Genomic DNA, 23,822 nt, shown 5'->3' with positions numbered 1-23,822 from the left:
ACAAACAGTGGTGTGAACAACAACAACCACTGCTTCCTCACTTTTTCAACACCGTCACGTGACCACACAAACTAAAGTGAGTATAGAAAACCAAGCCGCTCCAGGTGGAACCCCATCGTGAACCACTATCATTCAATGTTGGCATGCCATCCATGAATTTACCTGTGGTGCTGCTAAGACTACATCCTTCACCGTGGCAATATCACCAATTCAAAACAATATATAAATATATACCTATTATATCACACCACCACTCCTGCGTCAAATGCTGAGATTGTTTACATATTCTTCATCGCTGGTTGGTGATCCAGGAAAATATCCTACAACGGAAGCAACTGGATAAATGCTCAAGCCTCACGCTATCGTGTATATTTCTAAAACCACTACATTATGATTAGCTTAATATAAACCATTATTAGCAAAAAAAATTCAGATTATGCTCGCGTATGACGATGACCCGTCATTTCATACCCTGTAGTGGCGTCTACAATACAATATACTCAATGTCACTCGTAGTTACCTTAAATAAGGACAGAAGCTTCACCCAATGTGACTCCGGGAACCCCGCAGTCGATTCCGATTAGTGCGACAGTTCGGCTGTTAACCACCTACTCTCGCGATGAGCAACAGTTAAAGTACTCTATAGCTCAAACATAAACGAAGGACTAACCTTCTTTGTTTCGTGATGCGTCAAGCCTACTATTGTGGGAAACATAAACAACGGACTAACCTTCTTTGTTTAATAAACATAGACAGCATGTCCCACTCAACCCTGGTTCGAGGGCCGACAAGTGAACACCGATTCCAGGTTACAAAAAATGTAGCCCAACCATTATGGTAGTCATTATCAGCACAAACGGCGGCTGCACGCCGGCACAAATCTCATCTTCAAATCAAAAATGTGAATCAAATAGCATCCATCTATAGCGGTGGGCACATTAGTGATCACAATTGCAATTAGCACAGGATTACATGATGGAGAACTTAAAATCCACTAGACAATTTCGAAAACCTAGGGATTATAGCCCAACTCGGATCTGAATAAAATTGATTATCGGCAATCGAAATTTCTCACCAATCATATAGTGATGCATACAGCCCATTGCACAAGTACATTACTCTACTAAAACATAATTGACTCTTCACGTTATATTTTCGAAGTCTCAACATGTACCATTTTTCTATTCAGTAGATCATATTAAGTCTTCATATTATACACTCATTACCAATGAGATATAACCATATCTCCACACGAATGTATCAACATCAATGGTCAATTTCTCTCTGAGTGTGTGACCAATCAATTTCTTCATTAAGACCAATAATATGACTTTGGCACTTGTAAATCATTTTTTGTTCAAATACAATGAGTTTGTCATCTAATTCTGATTTGTTTTTACCACAAATTTTCTTTAAGATCACCCAACTGAAATCCTCGTATGAATGTTTCAACTGTACAAAGTGTTTGACCATAGGGGCTAACAGTACTTGATTTTTTATGCAACTACGATGTTCTATCATACGGGTGCGACATTTCCTGTTCGTTTTTCCTACATATTGTAATCCGCACGGACACGTGATTAAATAAACCACATTTTCAGTGTTGCAATTGGTCATTTCATTGAGAACCCACTTAGTATTGGGATTCAACATAATATGTTGAGTTTCCTTCGTCTTGGCACACATCACACATTTTCCACAGGGAAAATGTCCCTTAACAGGCGGAAGGCCCCATAGCGTAGTTTGCCTGGGTTCTAATGATTGTTTGATGGATATATCATTCCTGATTAGCATCTGTCTGATGTTTTGGCTTCTCTTAAATGCCATCAAAGGGGGACGAATCGATTCGTCATTATACACTTTTTTCCATACTTTGTTAACAATGCCTTTGATCTTATATGACAAATTTGAAAACGTGTTAACAAATATAATCCGATCCCCTTTGTCCTCTCTTTGTCTTTTCTCTAGTAAAGCTTCTCGATTGTTGTTGAAAGCTCTTTTAGAAGATCTCTTTACCAACTTGGCTGGATAGCCCTTATTACACAATTTTCTTGACAACTGGGCTGCACTTTCTTTATAATCCTGCTGCAAACTACTGTTTCTCCTTAGCCTCAAAAACTGCCCAAAGGGCAGGTTGGCCTTGATATGGTTGGCATGGTGGCTGGAGAAATGAAGGAGAGCATTTTTGTCAGTTCTTTTGTTATAAGGTTTCACTTTAAGATAGCCTTCATAATGAAATATGGTGATATCTAAGAAATTGATTTCTTGTGCATTGATCTCTTTAGTGAATTTTAAGAAAGGGTTCTGTACATTAAGCCATTCAACAAAAAGTTCTGCCTCTGAAACTGTTCCTTCCCATAATATAAAGATGTCGTCAATGTACCGGAGCCATTTCAAAAGATGTTTCCTATATGGGTTGGTGACCGGATAGATGAACATTTTTTCAAAAAATTCCACATATAAATTAGCAAGATTGGGTGCCATGGCGGCACCCATAGCTGTGCCCTCAATTTGTTCGAAAAATGCACCTTGAAACTGAAAAAAATTACGAGTCAAAGCAAACTCAGCACACCACATGATAAAAGCATTACTAACAGGATGACCATCTACCCTATCTCGTAGAGTTTCTTCTATAACCTCCAAAGTGGCCCTTTGAGGAATAACTGTATATAAGGATTGTATGTCCAGACTAATCAACAAAAACCGGCCTGAAGTGAAAGGTAAATTTTCAATTTTGTTGATAGCATCCGATGTATCTCTCAGATAGCTGTCCATTTTGAGCACAAATGGTCTTAAATAGAAGTCAACAAATTTGGACAAGGGTTCAAGGATAGAGTTTACTCCAGAGACAATAGGTCTACCTGGGGGATTGGTGAGGCTCTTGTGTACCTTAGGTAGAATATAGAAAACAGGTACACGTCCTTGTTTTCTAATGAGGTAGTCACGTTCCTGTTTACTAATCATTTCTGTTTCATATGCTCTCTGTACTTTGTCTTCTATAATCTCCATCATAGAAATAGATGGGTCAGAAGGTATAGAATGATAACTAGTGCCATCACTCAGTAGACGCTGGCATTCCCCCACATAATCAGCGCGGTTCAAAAGCACTATGGCTCCACCTTTGTCGGCCTGTCTCACTATTACATCTTGTGTTTTGGCCAGCCGTGATATCAATTCTCGCTGAGCATTACTAAAATTAGAATGATGCGGTATGCCTAGTTGTTCCAATTTCTGTACCTCTTTGAGAACTTGTTTTTCAAAGACACGAGATTCAGGGGTATAACTGTGTGTAGGGGCACAAAAGGTAGATTTATTTCTAAGACCCGTGTGGTTAACGTTCCCATACACGTTGTCATTACGGAAAAACTCATTCAAATGGACCTTCCGCATGAAACTGTGGAATTCCGATCTGAACTCGAAAGGATCATGATATTTAGTGGTAACGAAATTCAAACCTTTATTGAGAACCGTTTCTTCTTCAATGCTCAAATCATAGGTGGATAAATTAATCACCATTGATTCCTCGCTCGACTGCGGGTTTGAATTTGGTTTCCCCAATCTCCTCGGTTTGGCCCTTGTCCTAAAAAAGGACGTCCTTGTCTTTGTTTATTTTGATAACGTTGTCCTCGACCTCTGCCATTACTCCCTCCTTGTTGATTATTAGGGTATGTAGTCCCCGTACTCCCATCATCACTCGAACTATAAGAGGTGTTACGAAAATGTACCCTTTTCTTAAAAGGGACTTGAGTATTAGTACCCTGATGATTATTGCCAAACTTGTAACCCTCAACAATATAAGGAAATACTTTTTCATGTGCAAATGTAGAGAGATCTTTTTTCATCCTTTTGATGCGATTAGAATTAGTATCATTTTTAAATTCTGTTAGTTCTTTAAGATGTAGATCTAGCTTTATTTTAAAAGCATCAAGGTCTAGATCTTTTTTTATTTCCTCTTGTAGTTTAAAAATGTCCAGTTCAATTTTTTTAGAGACTTCTGTAGCCGTATCTATTATAAGGACTAGCCAATCACGGCCGCACTTATTAGAAATATAGCTCCATTTTATCTTAAATTCTGGATTATCCAGAAATAACCTTGGCTCATTTCTAACACCTCTTATAGTTCGAGTGATGATGGGAGTACGGGGACTACAGACCCTAATAATCAACAAGAAGGGAGTAATGGCAGAGGTCGAGGACAACGTTATCAAAATAAACAAAGACAAGGACGTCCTTTTTTAGGACAAGGGCCAAACCGAGGAGATTGGGGAAACCAAATTCAAACCCGCAGTCGAGCGAGGAATCAATGGTGATTAATTTATCCACCTATGATTTGAGCATTGAAGAAGAAACGGTTCTCAATAAAGGTTTGAATTTCGTTACCACTAAATATCATGATCCTTTCGAGTTCAGATCGGAATTCCACAGTTTCATGCGGAAGGTCCATTTGAATGAGTTTTTCCGTAATGACAACGTGTATGGGAACGTTAACCACACGGGTCTTAGAAATAAATCTACCTTTTGTGCCCCTACACACAGTTATACCCCTGAATCTCGTGTCTTTGAAAAACAAGTTCTCAAAGAGGTACAGAAATTGGAACAACTAGGCATAACGCATCATTCTAATTTTAGTAATGCTCAGCGAGAATTGATATCACGGCTGGCCAAAACACAAGATGTAATAGTGAGACAGGCCGACAAAGGTGGAGCCATAGTGCTTTTGAACCGTGCTGATTATGTGGGGGAATGCCAGCGTCTACTGAGTGATGGCACTAGTTATCATTCTATACCTTCTGACCCATCTATTTCTATGATGGAGATTATAGAAGACAAAGTACAGAGAGCATATGAAACAGAAATGATTAGTAAACAGGAACGTGACTACCTCATTAGAAAACAAGGACGTGTACCTGTTTTCTATATTCTACCTAAGGTACACAAGAGCCTCACCAATCCCCCAGGTAGACCTATTGTCTCTGGAGTAAACTCTATCCTTGAACCCTTGTCCAAATTTGTTGACTTCTATTTAAGACCATTTGTGCTCAAAATGGACAGCTATCTGAGAGATACATCGGATGCTATCAACAAAATTGAAAATTTACCTTTCACTTCAGGCCGGTTTTTGTTGATTAGTCTGGACATACAATCCTTATATACAGTTATTCCTCAAAGGGCCACTTTGGAGGTTATAGAAGAAACTCTACGAGATAGGGTAGATGGTCATCCTGTTAGTAATGCTTTTATCATGTGGTGTGCTGAGTTTGCTTTGACTCGTAATTTTTTTCAGTTTCAAGGTGCATTTTTCGAACAAATTGAGGGCACAGCTATGGGTGCCGCCATGGCACCCAATCTTGCTAATTTATATGTGGAATTCTTTGAAAAAATGTTCATCTATCCGGTCACCAACCCATATAGGAAACATCTTTTGAAATGGCTCCGGTACATTGACGACATCTTTATATTATGGGAAGGAACAGTTTCAGAGGCAGAACTTTTTGTTGAATGGCTTAATGTACAGAACCCTTTCTTAAAATTCACTAAAGAGATCAATGCACAAGAAATCAATTTCTTAGATATCACCATATTTCATTATGAAGGCTATCTTAAAGTGAAACCTTATAACAAAAGAACTGACAAAAATGCTCTCCTTCATTTCTCCAGCCACCATGCCAACCATATCAAGGCCAACCTGCCCTTTGGGCAGTTTTTGAGGCTAAGGAGAAACAGTAGTTTGCAGCAGGATTATAAAGAAAGTGCAGCCCAGTTGTCAAGAAAATTGTGTAATAAGGGCTATCCAGCCAAGTTGGTAAAGAGATCTTCTAAAAGAGCTTTCAACAACAATCGAGAAGCTTTACTAGAGAAAAGACAAAGAGAGGACAAAGGGGATCGGATTATATTTGTTAACACGTTTTCAAATTTGTCATATAAGATCAAAGGCATTGTTAACAAAGTATGGAAAAAAGTGTATAATGACGAATCGATTCGTCCCCCTTTGATGGCATTTAAGAGAAGCCAAAACATCAGACAGATGCTAATCAGGAATGATATATCCATCAAACAATCATTAGAACCCAGGCAAACTACGCTATGGGGCCTTCCGCCTGTTAAGGGACATTTTCCCTGTGGAAAATGTGTGATGTGTGCCAAGACGAAGGAAACTCAACATATTATGTTGAATCCCAATACTAAGTGGGTTCTCAATGAAATGACCAATTGCAACACTGAAAATGTGGTTTATTTAATCACGTGTCCGTGCGGATTACAATATGTAGGAAAAACGAACAGGAAATGTCGCACCCGTATGATAGAACATCGTAGTTGCATAAAAAATCAAGTACTGTTAGCCCCTATGGTCAAACACTTTGTACAGTTGAAACATTCATACGAGGATTTCAGTTGGGTGATCTTAAAGAAAATTTGTGGTAAAAACAAATCAGAATTAGATGACAAACTCATTGTATTTGAACAAAAAATGATTTACAAGTGCCAAAGTCATATTATTGGTCTTAATGAAGAAATTGATTGGTCACACACTCAGAGAGAAATTGACCATTGATGTTGATACATTCGTGTGGAGATATGGTTATATCTCATTGGTAATGAGTGTATAATATGAAGACTTAATATGATCTACTGAATAGAAAAATGGTACATGTTGAGACTTCGAAAATATAACGTGAAGAGTCAATTATGTTTTAGTAGAGTAATGTACTTGTGCAATGGGCTGTATGCATCACTATATGATTGGTGAGAAATTTCGATTGCCGATAATCAATTTTATTCAGATCCGAGTTGGGCTATAATCCCTAGGTTTTCGAAATTGTCTAGTGGATTTTAAGTTCTCCATCATGTAATCCTGTGCTAATTGCAATTGTGATCACTAATGTGCCCACCGCTATAGATGGATGCTATTTGATTCACATTTTTGATTTGAAGATGAGATTTGTGCCGGCGTGCAGCCGCCGTTTGTGCTGATAATGACTACCATAATGGTTGGGCTACATTTTTTGTAACCTGGAATCGGTGTTCACTTGTCGGCCCTCGAACCAGGGTTGAGTGGGACATGCTGTCTATGTTTATTAAACAAAGAAGGTTAGTCCGTTGTTTATGTTTCCCACAATAGTAGGCTTGACGCATCACGAAACAAAGAAGGTTAGTCCTTCGTTTATGTTTGAGCTATAGAGTACTTTAACTGTTGCTCATCGCGAGAGTAGGTGGTTAACAGCCGAACTGTCGCACTAATCGGAATCGACTGCGGGGTTCCCGGAGTCACATTGGGTGAAGCTTCTGTCCTTATTTAAGGTAACTACGAGTGACATTGAGTATATTGTATTGTAGACGCCACTACAGGGTATGAAATGACGGGTCATCGTCATACGCGAGCATAATCTGAATTTTTTTTGCTAATAATGGTTTATATTAAGCTAATCATAATGTAGTGGTTTTAGAAATATACACGATAGCGTGAGGCTTGAGCATTTATCCAGTTACTTCCGTTGTAGGATATTTTCCTGGATCACCAACCAGCGATGAAGAATATGTAAACAATCTCAGCATTTGACGCAGGAGTGGTGGTGTGATATAATAGGTATATATTTATATATTGTTTTGAATTGGTGATATTGCCACGGTAAAGGATGTAGTCTTAGCAGCACCACAGGTAAATTCATGGATGGCATGCCCACATTGAATGATAGTGGTTCACGATGGGGTTCCACCTGGAGCGGCTTGGTTTTCTATACTCACTTTAGTTTGTGTGGTCACGTGACGGTGTTGAAAAAGTGAGGAAGCAGTGGTTGTTGTTGTTCACACCACTGTTTGTTTTGTTTGATGTTCCTTTTCAGCAGAAATCTGGTTCCTGGTTATTTAAGAACCATTAAGAAAATAGTACCAGACTTATCTAAGAGGTCTGTGGTTACTCTGGTGCATTGCGGCACACCTACACTGCAGTAATCCTACATGTGAGGTATGTAGTGGTTTTTTCTGGTTGTATTGAATCTGATCAGTACATTGGTATATATTTCAATGGTACTGTAGTATATTTAGTATTATAGAGCTGACTTATGTATTTGTGATGATGTAGATCTGTAGTGATACCCCATTCTTGTTTTGTGTATTCAATAAATTATAGGAGTACGGTTTGAAGAGGATTGTTGTGGCCCTTGATTACATGGTGGAGAATAATAATAAAAGCGTTCTTCCCCTGAAGAAGGTTCATGCACCAAGCGCCATGAGGAACTGAAACATGTCGGGACTGTTTAATCTGAGCTAATAATACTCAGGGATTGGAAATGTTTAAATCATTATATAAATTTTATATGCTGTTGTATTGTATTGTCATGTTATAGGAATGTATGTGTGCGAAACTAGTAATTTGTATTGTATATGTATCCACTTTGTGTTGTAGGGTCTATTTTACTGTAAATTCTGTTTTTTAGATTAGTTTTATAAAAGAAAATATTGGGTTGTGATTTAATCTATTAAAATAAACTATTTTTGATATTGCAAAAAAATAACTAGGTACTAGGTCTATTTTTTCAAGATCATTGGTACAAAGAGGGTTGTATAGTATCATACAAAATGATAAGATCAGTGTTGAATGAGGGAATGTATTTACTGTCTCCTCCTAATTCTCTGCACCATTCTATGGTATGTGATATACTGGCCCCTGTGTAACCCCGATTCCTCACCCAACACTTCAAACTCTGATAGTCCCCTCTCGCCAGACATCTCCCATCGTTACTAACCCCACCGGTTCCCAGTGGTTTCTGATTATCATCCTCAGCTGCTTATCTCCCCCTGCCAGTGCGACTAGAGGTACCTGCGGGGAGCATGGGAATGGGTTCTCCATCATCTGGCATGCTCGGCACCACATTTTCCACCCAAGCATCATCTTAGGGCGCTCTTCAATTTCTGTCTTGGGCAGCCAGATCATCTTTTAAATAAAATGGGGCACAATCGTGTCCAAACAACGTGGATTCGTGGGTCACTTCATCTGAGAGCCATTTGGCAATGTATTGCAGTTGGCTCGCTACGTAATAGACCTCATAATTAGGCAGTTTTATCCCTCCTTTGTCATAGGTTCTGCAGCTTCCATAGTGCCGCCCAATTCCGGGTACCATGCCACAGGAAATCCCTACACATGCTGTTCAGTTTAGTAAAAAACTTCTTGGGTATCGGGTATGGAATATTCCCAAAATAATGCAGGAGCCTAGGTAGGTCCACCATCTTCAGCATTGCCCCTCGTCCCATCATTGCTAGGGGCAACTTCACCCAGAATTTCATACGCTTCTCGATTTTCTCAATGGCTACCTCGGTATTATGCCTGTGCTCTTCTTCCACCGTGTGGTACACATCTATCCCAAGATACCGGAAAGTACTAACCGCCCATGGTATATGTAACACCGGTAACCGTCCCACAGGGGTTCCCTTGTAACTGCCTAACGGGAAAATACTAGATTTTTGAGGATTCACCACTATACCAGACAGCCCCGATTATCTCTCCATCACTTCCAGGATGTACTGGAAATTTTCTTCCGGGTGCCTCAAGTACAGCAGCAAGTCATCCGCATATAAGGAGATCAAGTGTCGTTCCCACCCCCAACCTCGATACCTATAGTATCGTATTGTGTCTAAGGTATATTGCTAAGGGCTCCAAGGCTAGTATATAGAGCAATGGGGACCATGGGCACCCCTGTCTGGTGCCTCTACTCAGTTGCCATCTCTCGGATATCACTGATCCCGTTCTGACCCTGGCCAGCGGTTCACTACATAGCATCTTCGCCCACCTTATGTATCCAGGCCCCATTTCATAGCCCGCCAGGGCCACCAGCAGCCATGGCCACTTGACTGAATCAAAAGCTTTTACCGCGTCCAAGGACACAATTGCCATTTCGCCCTCGTTCTTACTCCCCCCCCCCCCCCCATTCCACAACCCGTTGATTCGTCTATGATTATGAGTTATATTTTTATTCGGGACATAGCATGTCTAGTCGGGGTGTATTAGTTTGCCAATAACTCTCCGTAGTCTGTTTGCCAAGACAGCCATCAATATCTTGCTATCCTGGTTCAACATCGACAAAGGTCTGTAGGAACCACAGCTATGCCCAGGCTTATTGGGTTTGGGAAGTGGTATTATGATCGCTTCTCTAAGTGACTCTGGCATCCGTCCCCACCTCAAACACTTCATTTAACATTTCTAACATTGGGGGGGCACTTCCTCCTTATATACTTTATAAAATTAACTTGGGAACCCATCTGCCCCGGAGTTTACTAGTAGGCAGCTGCCTCACCACTTCTTCTAACGCCTCCAAAGTAATCGGTGCATCCAGCTCCTCTTTCTTCGGCACTTATCGTGGGCAGTCCTTGTCCTCCAGTGTTTATCTCCCCATCGCTCCTTCCCTCCTCATCCCCATATAATAACCTATAATAATCTGCAAACTCCTGATTCACTCCCTCCTGGGTGTCAGCTACACTACCATCTTCTCTCGTTATCGTTCTGATCGTGCGTCTCGGGGTTTTGCTCTTGTATAACCATGCCAAAAGCCTTCCTGTCTTAACCCCTCCCGCATGCTGTGTCTCTATATATTTTTTATAGTTGAGGTTGCAGAGTCTTTCCCATTGCTCTGTACATTTCTGCTGCAGTTTAAGTATCAGCTCCATGTCTCTTTACGTTTCCCCACCTCCATTCAGTGCATTTTCCAGTTCCCTTTGTTTCTTGTAGGTCAGCCAAGATCCCACCTTGCAGGCCTTTAGATTTTGCTATGGCTACACCTCGCATCACCACCTTGAAGGCTTCCCATGATGTGCTTGCCGAGTCCACGCTACCCGTGTTCATTTCAAAGTAGTTTATAATCTCTTCCCTTATATCTTCTCAGAAGCAGGGATCCTTAAGCGCCTCTGCCCGGAGGCGCCATGTCGGAATCTTTGCTCTCGGCGGGGCAATAATGCCATCCGAGAACCAGGGGCGAGTGATCCGAGAGGACCCTCGCTTTATATTCTGCCTGAGAAATCTCCATTACCTCCGATGTAGCAAAGACATAGTCCAGCCTCGTATGCAACTGCTGCGGGGCGGAATAGTGTGAGTACTGCCTTTCTTGGGGGTGTATCGTTCCAGTAGTGTCTGCAACGTTTTAGCCGCTGGGGCGGGTCTATCAATCTTTCCATCTGTTCTATCCCCCCTGGGGTTTAATACACAGTTAAAATCCCCACCCCAGATCACTGCACTCCCCATACACGTGCTAAGGTTAGTACACAGAGTCCTGAAATATGCTGCCGTTTTCTAATTGGGGGCGTATGTATTTACAATGCTAATCTCCCTATTCTCCACCAACCCCCTCAGTATGACCTCCTCCCATCTGTTTCCGTCTTTTCCCGCAACAGTTGAAACGGGACATGCAGTGCCACCCAGATGAGCACTCCTCTAGCATAGGCAGAGTATGTCGAGCCCCTCACAACCACTTTCCATTTCTTCACAACCATCTCCATCTTTTCCTGTGTCAGGTGTGTCTCCTGCAACAGTGCAATGTCTATCTTTTGTCTGTGCAAGTACAACATAACCTTGTTCCTCTTTAGATATCCAAGTCCCCTGACATTCCACGTAATTATTTTAAGGTCCCCCATGCCCCATTAGGGTTCCCCTTCCCCTCCCATCGGAGCAGTCCAGATCCCACTTCCATCTCATTCTGTATAGGCTCGTACTCCCCTTAACCAAAAACACCCCAAACTCCCCAGTCCCCCCCCTCCCACCTCCCTTCCCATCCCCAACATAACCCCTCCCACCCCCCAACTGTTGCCCAGCTCCATCCCTGGATCTCGGGCACCCCCGCATCTAGCTCTTTCTGGCAATAGCCTTTACTCGAAGCTCAGCAGGGTGAGGTCGCCCTAATGGCTATCCTGCGACTATGACGACTACTACTACTGCTACTACAATGGGGTAGGGTGCCGTTGTCCTGCCGCTCCTGTTTCGCGTTAATTCAACCACACATTGCTGCTTAATTCACTTATCTATTCAGTCTTCTATATTCCAGTCCTTTAAGTTCAACAAAATCAGACATCCTGCCAAATGTCAGCATTACTCAATCGCACCCCTTTATCTCATCACTCTCATAGTCTCTACTGGGGTACCCGCTCTACATCATTTCAGTATGCATATAATATCTCAATCACTTATCATGTTCCTCATGGGCCTTCTCCGCATCTCGTTCCGGGCAACCCTGTAGATCCAGCCATGCCGCTGCTGCTTCTGGGGTGTAAAAAAAGAACATTCTACTTTTGTGAAACACTTTCAGTTTCGCTGGGTACAGGAGCATGTACTTGATTCCGGCCATGCGTAACCTCCTCTTGATTGCCACATAGCTGTACCGTTGCCTCTGGATCAACATTGTGCAGTCCAGATACGCTGTGATTGTACTCGAGGCCCTTTCGATCGTTCCCCCTTTGCGGAAATACTCCAAAATCTTTGCGCGATCTTTATAGTTCAGTATCTTGGCAATTATCGCACGAGGAGGGGCCCCAGGCTTCGGTTTCCTCATGAGGGCTCTATGTGCTCGCTCCAACGTGAATCCCTGCGAGAGTTTGTCAGCTCCAATTTCTTGCAAGATCAAGTTCTCCACATAGTCTGTAGGGTCTTGGCCTTACTCCCCCCTCCGGCAGTCCTACCACGCGGATATTGTTCCTTCGTACCCTTCCTTCCGCTTCCTCGGCGCGGTTCTCCAAGTTGGCCACCTGTTGCTTCAATATATGTACCTCTTTTGTGTTGCTAGTGTCTGTGTTGGTTTTCACCGCACTTTCCAGGATGCTCGTTCTCTGTGCCAGCGTTCTAACATCTTGTCACAGTAGGGTGACTTCTATGCCTACTGCATCTATTTTGGCCTCCAAGGAAGTTTGCAGGTCCGCCATCGCTATCCCCCACAAGTCTCTCAGCTCCATTGTAGCCGCTAGTATCTGGTGGTTTTCAGCGGCTGAGGTGCTCTCCGCCGGTGCTGTCGCACCGCTGTGCGTTGTCGCCGCAGTGGATTGTTTGTTTTTACTCTTGCTAACGGTTCCTCGCCCCGCCATCTTGCAATCTCCGTTATGTATCTGAGCTTACTTGGTCTGTGGCGTATCAATCCTGTCTCTGTGTCTTGGTGTAACACCAGTGTGTCACTCCGGGCCCAGGGCAGTTGTCCTTGAGAAGCCCCTGTATAGGTTTGTATTAGTGACGCTGTGTCTTCGGGTGGACTGTGTCCTCCCACGTTTCTAATCAACTTACTGCTTCCTGGAGACTATTTTGTACTATCAGCGTGACCACCCATATCTTGGGCTCCTCGTGTTCTTCACACCGCTGCTTTTTCCCGGTTGCGGTCCCCCTTGTGTCATGCAGACTTGGCTACTTCTCCAAAACCCTCGAGTGGGTTGTGTCTTCCCACGTATCTCCTCTAGCTGCTGTGGTCGGCCTCCCCTTGCTTGTTTCTCGGATCACTGGGTGCTCCTCCTTCCGTGCGCTAGTAGATATGGTGAATGCTGTCTGTGCGCTTCAATGTCTGCCATCTGTCCTCTAACTATCATAGCATCCGGCAAATATCCAGGAGGCGCCAGCACAAGGACTGCTCTTGCTGCAGTAATGGCAGCACACCTTTATGTCTGCTTTACCTGGCAGTGCCTGGGGGCAACACCCGTCTCCTCATGCAGGTTATGGGTGCTCTCCCTACCCTTTATGGTGATATGGTTCCCAGGCCCCCTTACAGCAAAGGGCAGGCATCCGGTGCACTCCGGGTGCTAAAGTATCTCAGCTTCCCATAGGAACACAGCACCCGACTATCATTGCAATAGAGCTGCATTCAAGTTAAAGCTTTAAGGTCCACTGCACACCAAGGGCATTTGTTATTATTTATTCCATGCGTTCCTCAACATCTTTTATTTATGCCCAGATCGCCTTCAGCACCCATTCTCTGCCCTTTTTTCATGTGGGCAACGGTATCGCCTCCCAAGCCTTGCGCGTAGGGGTGCAACAATGTTTAGCTGCATCCGCTCCAGCCCGGCAATGTCTATCGGCTGGGAGCAGTGAGACCACATTGGCTCCAACACAAAAGCAGTCCCTTGTGCTTTAAACAAAGTGTCCTCTTCACCGGCTGCTGTTCACATGCCGCAGAGGCGCTCACCGCGATCTGCGCTGGGTTTGCCTGTGCCTCACGGAGCCCCGGACGGCTCCCTCGCTGCTACAATTGTAGCCGCCTGGGACACTTCGCTTTCTTTCCAATGCCCGCTGCCGCTCTCTGCCTCCTCCGCCCCGCGAACGCCATGTCCACGGTGCAATGTGCTTTTTATACCAATGCAACAAAGGGCTCTGCAATGCGAGCGTGTTTCCTCTCGCAGCCGGCCTCACACTCCACAATCCTTTCCTCCAGTCTTCACCGCTGTGATGCTGGAAATGCATCGGAGGGACAGGGCCTCCGTATCCTTGTCCTTTACTGCCTTTTTATCGTGTGTTCTGTCATATTTTCCACGCAGGAGTTCATGTGGGACTCCTGGTGGTGTAGCTCTCTTTTGGTTTGGTGAACAGACCCGTGTGGGATACCCTTACGGCACCCATGGGTGGGGGGTTCAACCCTGTGCCCCTAGTGTGTTTTTGGGCACCTGTGGGTGGCCAGCAGAGCAGGGTATGGGCTGGTGGCAGCTCCATGCTGACTTTGACAGGTGCGCTGAGTATCCTCCATTTTTGGGATCCCCAGGCCCTGCCATTGGAATCAGTTGATTCCTGATGGAAAACAAGATGGCCCCTGTGGCCTCTTGCTTTCTATTGCCTGTTACCTTGTTTTCCCAAAGTCCTGGGAAGCCCTGACACTGTCCCTTCCCCCTGACTGGCTGTTGGGTGGAAGTTCCATATATGGTGTTGTTGTGAAGTCCAGTCCAGTCCAGACTGACTGGAGCCTTCCCAGTGACTGGATGTTGTGGGTACCTCCTGTGGGCAGGACCTGGGTGAATGGAGTGTGTGACCAATATGCACTTGTTGTGGCTGTCTGGTTTCTGGCATGAGAGACAAAGACTGAGACCGCCCTGCCCGAAACTGGCCTGAATGCAGTGTGTAGTGTTGAATGGCTGAGTACTTGTCCCAATCCACATTCCTTGTTGTGAGTGTCTGAAAGGGAGGAGTGTGGCCTGAATGCACTGTGTGCCTGATTGGCTGACTGACTGCATGAATGCCCTTCTGTATGATTGGCTGTTGAGTGACCCAGCAGTGTGGATGAGAGACAAGATAGTATATCTGGGGACCTCTCACCACTGGAAATTGTTCAGAAGCTGTGTCTACACTTGAAGAGTAACTGGAACTGCTGATCCTCGACGCCCAGCTGGAAGACGAAGACTTGCTGTTGCATTTGCTTCGACCTGATCTGAAAGCTGCCGAATCCTTCAAGGACTGATCCGAGAGAGGACGTGGTAAGGCGCCCTTTTCCCGTGCTCCGAGGGACCATCTAGCACCGTTACTTTTGCCGAAGCTCCCTGGAAGTCAGACCCTCGAAAGGCTGCCGACCTGAGACTGGACCGCTGAGGAGAACGAAGCAAAGCACCCGGACTTCGCCGCTGTCGAAGTCCATTGCCGTCGACCAGGGTTTGCAGGTTTGTGTAACCGCTGGAGGCCCGTCAAAGTTGTGTTGCCCAGCCGTGGGGACCACTTGACACCGTGCCGCCGACGACCGGAGCCGCCCGCTCCTTTGCCTAAGAATATTTAAATCCATGGACTCCCTTGTCTGCATCGTCTTCTGCTTTGTCACGCCGGAGAAAGTCAAGGACGACAAACGCGCCGAGGAGAATCCGCCGGTGGGTTTCCCGCCACCTGAAGGCCACAAAGACTTCGATGACTCGACACCCTCGATTGGGCCACAGCTCTTCTGAAACTCTTTACTGTCCTGAACAATCTATCGCCGAGGTGCCCCGCACACCTCATCCTCGCAGGACGTTGCTGATGAGCATCGCCTGGATCGACATCAGGGTCTCGGCACCCTTGAACTTCTCATCGCTGCCGTCGACGACAAGTACACCATTTTCGATGCCTGTCGACGATCCGTGGCTTCTGCTTTAAAGGGAGTCACTCAAGAAGGATCCTTCGACGTGTCTTCGAAGAACTCTATTCCACCAGGTACATTGGGGGGGTAAAACCTTAATAGGAGGGAATAAGGCTATTGAACAATATATGGACTGGGCTTGTGCTATATATCTTTATTTTAGCGGTTGCCCAGGTTTGGAGCGGAGGGGGATCTCCACACAGAACTGTGTATCGGTATAGGCCATCATTCTGCCTATTGTTCAGCCATCTTACTTTCCTTCCTATCTCTATTGCTGGTGTCCTCGTTATTGATCTGTGTGACATTTTAACCGTACAGTTGATGCACTTTAATGAGATTCGATAACATTGGTGGTATCACTTTAGAATTAGTATATATTTATCATTGTTGATTTCCGAGTACAAAGTGCGTTATTGGGATCGTGTACATACCTTTGAATATTAATTATATAAAGACTGTTTTCAGTAATAGTGTGTGGACATTCCTTTTGTGGGGGTTCGGGGACTACACTGTACTTAAGAACCAGCCTGCATCACCTCCTGAGAAGCTAGGCCTTGATTGCTCGTCCATTGCTACCGCTTGAGAATCTTGGCTGGGGTCCTCTCTGCCTCTCCTCTTACATATAGAGAGCAGAAGTACAGGCACCCCCCACCAGTATCTTCACAACCGCCCACTGCTCGGGTCATAAGGCTCGAGTCCTTTCTTAGCCGCCATCTTGTGCCCGTCTTTCGGTGCGGCTGCATCCGGATAACACTTCTTTTTATGTCACTGAAGCCTCCAATTTGTTTGCAATGTTCAGTCAGTGTAGAGCACACGTTCTGACGTCCCTGCTTATATTCTTAAACGCTGTGAGTCATTTTGAGCGTGTGTTTCAGCGGATCGATCTCGGATCCATAGGAGCAGCTCCGTGGGACACATCCTACTGCATGGCTAGCTGGCCACCCCTCACCCCCCAGATATACTAGTTGATCTCTTTCATTCTGCTGGGTCACACTCAGGCAGCCAATCAATCATGCAGTGCATTCAGGACATACTCCTCCCGCTCAGACACTCAGAACAAGGAATGTGTATTGGGACAAGTACCCAGCCATTCAGCACTACACACTGCATTCAAACCAGTTTCAGGCAGGGCTGTCTGTCTTTTTGTCACATACCAGAAACTAGACGCCCATGACAAGAAGTGCATATTGGTCCCACTCCATTCACTCGGGTCCCACCCCAAGGGTGTACCCACAACATACGGTCAGTGGGAAGGCTCCAGCCAGTCTGGCCTGGACTTCCCCACAATACCATATATGGAACTTCCACCCAACAGCCAGTCAGGGTGAAGGGACAGAGGCAGGGCTTTCCAGGACTTTGGGGAAAACAAGGTAACGGGCAATGGAAAGCAAGAGGCCACGGGGGTCATCTTGTCTCCTATCAGGAATCAACGGATTCCAATGGCAGGGCCTGGTTATCCCCGAAATGGAAGATATTCAGAGCACCTGTCAAGTTCAGCATGGAGCTGCCACCAGCCCATAACCTGCTCTGTGGGTCACACACAGGTACCCAAAAACATACACTAGGGGCACAGGGTTGTACCCCCCACCCGTGGGTGCCATAATGGTGTCCCAAGGGTCTGTACACCAAACCTAAAATAGGAAGAGCTGCCCTGTCAGGAGTCCAACATGGACTCCTGGGCAGAAAACAATACAGAACACATGAAAAAGGACTACAGGACAAGGACAGGAAGGCCCTGTCCCTCCAATGCATTTCCTGCATCACTGTTGCCACTGGGGAAGGGTCTGACTGAGTATGTGGCAAGGTGTTACTGCTGCGCAGCTTGTGCATTCATGTTGACATCAACCAGTAATCAATGCGAGACATTGCGTTGTGAACCGATGAGTAATGTGTATTCGGTTTCGTTAGGTTATTCCTCCCTCCACACATCTACCAGCCCATACAAGGTCATTATTTGTCAGTGTCTGAGCAGTCGCCATGGTCCCACGTTGTCTTCTGCTAGACCCATCTTTAGATGCATGGAGAATTTTGTTGAAATCTCCCCATATCATAGGGTTGTCCAGTGTTTCCCCAATGTTCTCGAGACCTAGGTGTAGAAGCCGGGGTCATTAATGTTTGGGCCATATGTATTTATCAACGTAATCTATCCCCCTGCTAGTTCACCTCTGACGACGCATCTCCCTTTGGGATCCACCTGGATTTCATCCACACTAAAAGCAAGAGATGTATGTATCAATGTGAGTACTCCTCTCTCCTGAGATAGTAGGTGGTGTGTAGTACCTTTGTCGCCCCCACTTCGGTGCAAACCCATCATATGTGGAGCCCAGAGCATTTGTCTCCTGTTACATCACAATTTTAGGGGAGTGTCTTTCAATGTACGCTAAGAACGTTCTGGCTTTAATGTGGTTAAGACCTGCACGTTCCAAGAGATCAGCACTGTTGGATCACCCATTTGTTACTTGTTTTCACTCAGTTTCTCTATGCAAGTGTACCCGCATTGTGAAGACCGGAGTGTGCGGCCCCATACCCGCCTGTCAACCTGTCTGCTAATTTGTATATAACACTCCCACATCCCTTTGACCCGGCAGGCCATTCCCAACTGCCCGATCGGTTTCGCCCCCTGCCAAATCCCCAACCTTGTAACCTCTGTTTCCCCCCCCAACCCTCTCCCCACCCTCAGCATCTATCCTAACTTGATAATGCACCCTTTGTGTAACCATGGAACTTCCCTGAGGCACGTTGCTAGCAGCTACCATCACATGGCCTGCCAGTCGAGCAGCTCTGTACAGGCTTTAATTGGACCTTCTTTTCGTGCCTGCACCCTTGTTACAAACTGTTGCAATAAGGATTCGGTAGAGCCTCCCACTCTTTTTCTCACGTCTTCCCATCCCTCTTCCGGTCTTGGGCCTCGGTTCTGGTCTTCGCTGCAATCTGGCTGTGGAGGGGAGATGGATGCCTCCACATAATTCATAGCCTCTGCAGGATTCTCAAAAAAGTGTGCCCTCCCTCTGTGCTGAATTTGCAGTTTCGCCAGAAACATTAAAGCATATGGGTCTCGCTGTGCTCTCAGCAATCGCTTCACCGGGTTGTATGTCATTCTCTGGGCTTATATCGCAGCCCCAAAGTCTGGGTGAAGGTGTATGTTTGCTTCATAGTGAAGTGTCCCTTGCTCTCTTGATAACTTCAGGCTGAGGTCTCTGTAATTGAGCTTTTTAGCAATGATTCTGCACGAAGGGGTGCCCGGTCTTGGTGCAGGGTCACGGGTGGCAGTCTGCATGCTCAACCAAGAGTCTGTGGAAGAAGCGGCCGATACAAATGGAATTTTCAGGAGTGTTTCAATTAATGGTTCTATTGGGCCCTTGCATGCCGGGTCCGGCACCCCGACAATGCGCACATTGTTTCTCCTTGAGCATGACTCCAAGTCTTCGCATTTGCCTCTCACTTTAAGTTCCATCTTTTAGCTGGCAATATCGTGGTCATGTTGCGCCACTTCGTCTTCCACCTCGCCAATTCTTGTGTCCACTTTGATACGCCCGCTCTCCTTTTCTAACTTGCATTTAAGCGACCCTATGGTCACAACAGTGTCAGTTTAACATTCACTGACATAAATCCACTTTGCATGGCCGATAACTGATGGTCCTTGTGGGTATTTTTGGTTGTTGCTTCTGGACTGCCGTCTCGCGGTGGATCTGATGCCCCCTGAGAGCTAGTAAAGGAGCCCATTGGGCCTTTTTTTCTTTCCTGCACCTTTCGTCATGCTGTACTGTTGCTTTTAGGGGGGAGGGGGGATGTTTATGCAGGTACCCAATTCATTTCCCGGAGTTCAGGCTGGTTGTGCGACCCATTTACGTCAGAAGCCCTCCACGCAGCTGCTGCTTCTGATGCTGCTTGTATAATGGTGTTGTATCTTTTTCAATCATTCATGTTTGAGCTGTGGTCTTCTCTAATGACCAGTGCAATCTGTGGGGTCTGCACCTCAGTTTCAGGTTTCCTATGTTTTCCGGGTTCTGGCCTTCGGCAGGGAGGTAGTGTCTCGGATGGGTGTTCCTGACCTGCCTTCCAACACCTCGTATTTAAGATATCGGTTTCTCCAGCATGGGGTCTGGCATGGATTCACATGCTCATGAATATTCCCTGTCGTCGGTCTGGGAATCCTCGGTAAAGAAAAAATCAATGTGTTTCATTTCTGAACTGTCATTCTCCTAACACTCAGTCACTGGTCTCTGGGTCATGCTGCCCCCAGCCAATGACTGCCCTCTACCTAAGCCCATCATCTGGCAGCAATCTTCAAATTTTTACTGCACGTTCAAGTGTTGGGAGTCCTCATGCTTAGCTGTCAAGCTTTTAACGTGTTTTGCACTTTTTGATAGTTTACTCAATTCTTTCGGTCAATTCGCGGTCCATCGATCTACTGTCTGAGTAACAGGCACCCCTTTTTCAGATTCTTCAACGCCCCTCGAGGGCGAATTTTGCGGAGTTTCTCCGTGGAAGATTCCAGAAGTTTCTTTAAGGCCTACACCGTGTGGACATGTCAGAGGAGAAGGATTCAGCTCCCCTTTTCAAGATTTGTTCCGACTGCGGCTTGCAGAATGTCTTCTCGGACGACAAGCATTCCAAGTACCTCTGGCCGGACCCAACGCACGCGGAGGAGGACTGTGCATTTTGTCAGGAGATGGTATCCCGCACGCTGAAGGATCAGCATAGGCGGCTCAAGGAGTGGCTTCAGGCCAAGGTCCCTGCTCTGGGTGGGTCCCAGCAGCATGCCTCCCCTGCTAGTAAGAAAACTGAGCGGTCTTCTAAGACCTTTGAGGGCGCTCCTCCCGCAGGGGCCCAACAAAAGGCCAAGCACCGCAAGCCCACTGTCACCGGGAGCACTGTTGTGACGGGCTCCTCGGCGGCCAGGGCGAGTACAGCGTCTCCAGCGGCTTTGATCACCAGCCAAGGCTTGGGATCTTTGTCAAAGAAGAAGTCGGACCATCCGGGCAAACTCTTGGAGAAGGCCAAGGGGGAGCGGGGCGCTGACCCTCCCCCCTAAGGAGAAGGCCGCAGGTTCGACCAAGACCGTGAAAGCCCAGGTACATCCGACGAAGGCCCAGCCTTCCATCAAAGGGGTGGTGATGTCACCCGCGAAGGCTGCCTTGGCAGACCCGCAGGACACGGCCCCAAAGGCGAGAGTATCCCTGCTTGCCAGGAGGGAGTCCTCTTTTCAGCCCATAGAAAAGACAGCGGAGAAGATGATGCCAGTCATTTCACTGAAACTGTCCCCTCTGGTCGCAGAGAAGGGGGAGGCGGGGAGGCCCAGAGGAGGAGCTTACCTGTTTCCAGACCAACCAGGAGGAGAGGTGCATCGAGAGCAGGCCCTACGGCAAGGATTCTGACGTTGGTGACGATGAGGGTGACTACGAGGAGGCCGACGAACTGCAGGGCGGTGGAGGCCTGGGCGACCAGCCTGCACCTCAGTCACTGGTTTCATCTCCACCTCGTCACCACAGCGGCCCCCTGGAGATATCTCGGCAGACATTTTCTCAGTTTTGCATAGTATGGTCTCGGAGATCCAGACGAGGATGCCTGTTGCGCCGGTGGCCTCTCCCGCATCGCTGGTACCAACGGGGGTACCACCGACCAAGAAGAGGAAAGTTCACCCTCCAACTCCTTGCCACCCTTCACCTCCCGTGAGATATGAGACGGAGCTTGACATGGCGACGACTGTCATGTACGATGACGGTGGGTTGGGGGACTTCCTGTTGCCACCTCCCAGATCTTCGCCACCCGACGAGATAGGCTTGTTTCATGCCATAATCTCCAGGGCTTCGGAGCTCTTCCAGTTTGTTCCTGAGGAGAAGAAAGGTGGTTTCCTATACCAGCACCGCGAGGCCAAGAGGAAGACCGTCCTTTCAGTCCCACTCCTGGATGACATTTGGGACGAGGGGTTGACCCTTGAGAAGAACCATTCCACTGCCCTGGCAAAGAGGGACCATTATGAGAAATAGTACAGGGTGCAACCGTCGCCGGACTCTGTGGTCTCGGCAGCAGCCAAGAAGTCATCTTCGGGCTCCTCCTCTTCAGCGGCCTCCACAGCCCCGGCATCCCCAGACAGTGAGGGGAAGAAGTTAGATGCCATGGGGTGATGAGTTATCAAATCGGCAGCGACGACCATCAAGGCCGCCAACACTCTCGCCATTCTGGCGCGATACGACCGGGAGCTGTGGTTCAAGATTGCTCACCTCCTGGACTTCTTTCCTGACGAGAAGGAGATTCTACAGGAAGGCGAGGTGGCGTCAGACCACGCCATCACGGTGGCCACGGACATTGCTGACAGTGGGTACATCATTTGCCTTCGTCAACGGGGCTGGCTTATGGCCACCAATTTTTGTCGGGAAGCTCAGTCGAGGGTGTTGAACATGCCCTTCGGGGACAATTTGTTCAGGAAGTCCGTAGATGAGTCTCTTCAGGCCATCAAGACTGACACAAGGATGGCTCGTACCTTGGGCACGCTTCAGCAGCGACGGCCGTCCTTTCGGACCTCAGGCGGCAAATCCCAGGGATCCTCCAAAGGTTTAAGTGGAGGTGCCTAGTCTTGCCCTCAACCCTCCCGCTAGTAGGCCCAGGAGAACAGGCGTTCCAAGTCTGGAGGAGGACATCGTCGCCAGGCTCCCTAAGGCGGCCCTTCGACATCCAAGCAGGATTGAACTGTGGCGTCGGGCCCCCACCCGCGCACCCCAGTGGGAGGCTGCCTGGCGAGCTTCGTCAGATTGTGGAAGACCATCTCCACCGACCACTGGGTGCTGGACGCTCTCGCCCACACACACCCTGGAATATCAACTGAAGTGTCCCCCTTTACCACCAGTGGCCTGGCAGGAAAACCACGTCCCTCAGCTGCCACAGGAGGTGCGGGCCATGCTGAAGAAGGGCGCAATAGAGCTTGTCCCAAAGAGGCTTTGGGGCTCCGGAGTGTACTCTCGTTAGTTCCTCGTAAAAAAAAAAGACCAGCGACTGGACAACCGTACTTGACCTCCTAAACAAATACATCAAGTCCCTTAAGATCTGAATGCTGACTCTTCAGCGCATGCTTGGACAGCTGGAAGAAGGGTACTTTGTCGTTGCTGGACTTGGAGGATGCTTACTTCCACATCCCCATTCACATGGGGCATCGCAAGTTTATGCGCTTTGTGGTTCAAGGGCAGCATTACCAATTCAAGGCCCTTCCCGAAGGATTGAAGTCTGCGCCATGGGTTTTCACCCACCGGCGCCAGGCGTCTACAAGGGATCCACATCTACCCTTACTTGGACGACTGTCTTATTCAGGCCAGCTCAAAGGACAGCCCAGTCGATCACACGACGAGGACAGTCTGCCTTCTGACGGATCTGGAGTTCTCAGTGATCTTTGCAAAGTCTTGCTTGACTCCATCGCAGGACGCGTTGTTTGTGGGTTCCCGACTCAACACAGTGTTGTGCCTGCGGTCTCCGTCGGAGGAGAGGATAGCGGCCATCATGGGCAAGGTACAACGGCTGTTGTGAAGATCGCAAGGGTGAGGTCCATCAATTTTCTGCTCGGCATGTCGTCGTCATGCACATACCTCATTCGGCTGTGCAGGCTACAGATGCGTCCCCTACAGGAGTTCCTCGACACCCGTTGGATACAAGTGTCGGGAAGTTTCGAGGACAAGATCACTCAACGAGAGTTTGTCAAGCTATACAGTGGTGGGGAGTTTGGGCACATCTGTTCGTAGTTGCGGATTTCCAGACCCCACCTCACCAGGAGACTGTCACGACGGACGCCTC

At 46.8% G+C, this 23,822-nt stretch overlaps 1 protein-coding gene across 9 annotated transcripts in view; it reads left to right on the top strand.

The window, feature by feature from the left end:
- KIAA0753 (KIAA0753 ortholog) overlaps window positions 1-23,822 on the top strand; it is a 1,822,630-nt gene that overhangs the window by 451,786 nt on the left and 1,347,022 nt on the right. The window lies entirely within an intron of this gene.

This window comes from Ambystoma mexicanum, chromosome 9 (assembly GCF_040938575.1).
Source record: "Ambystoma mexicanum isolate Mex_15411 chromosome 9, UKY_AmexF1_1, whole genome shotgun sequence".
NCBI lineage: Eukaryota > Metazoa > Chordata > Amphibia > Caudata > Ambystomatidae > Ambystoma > Ambystoma mexicanum.
This window is presented reverse-complemented; position numbering and strand designations above follow the sequence as displayed.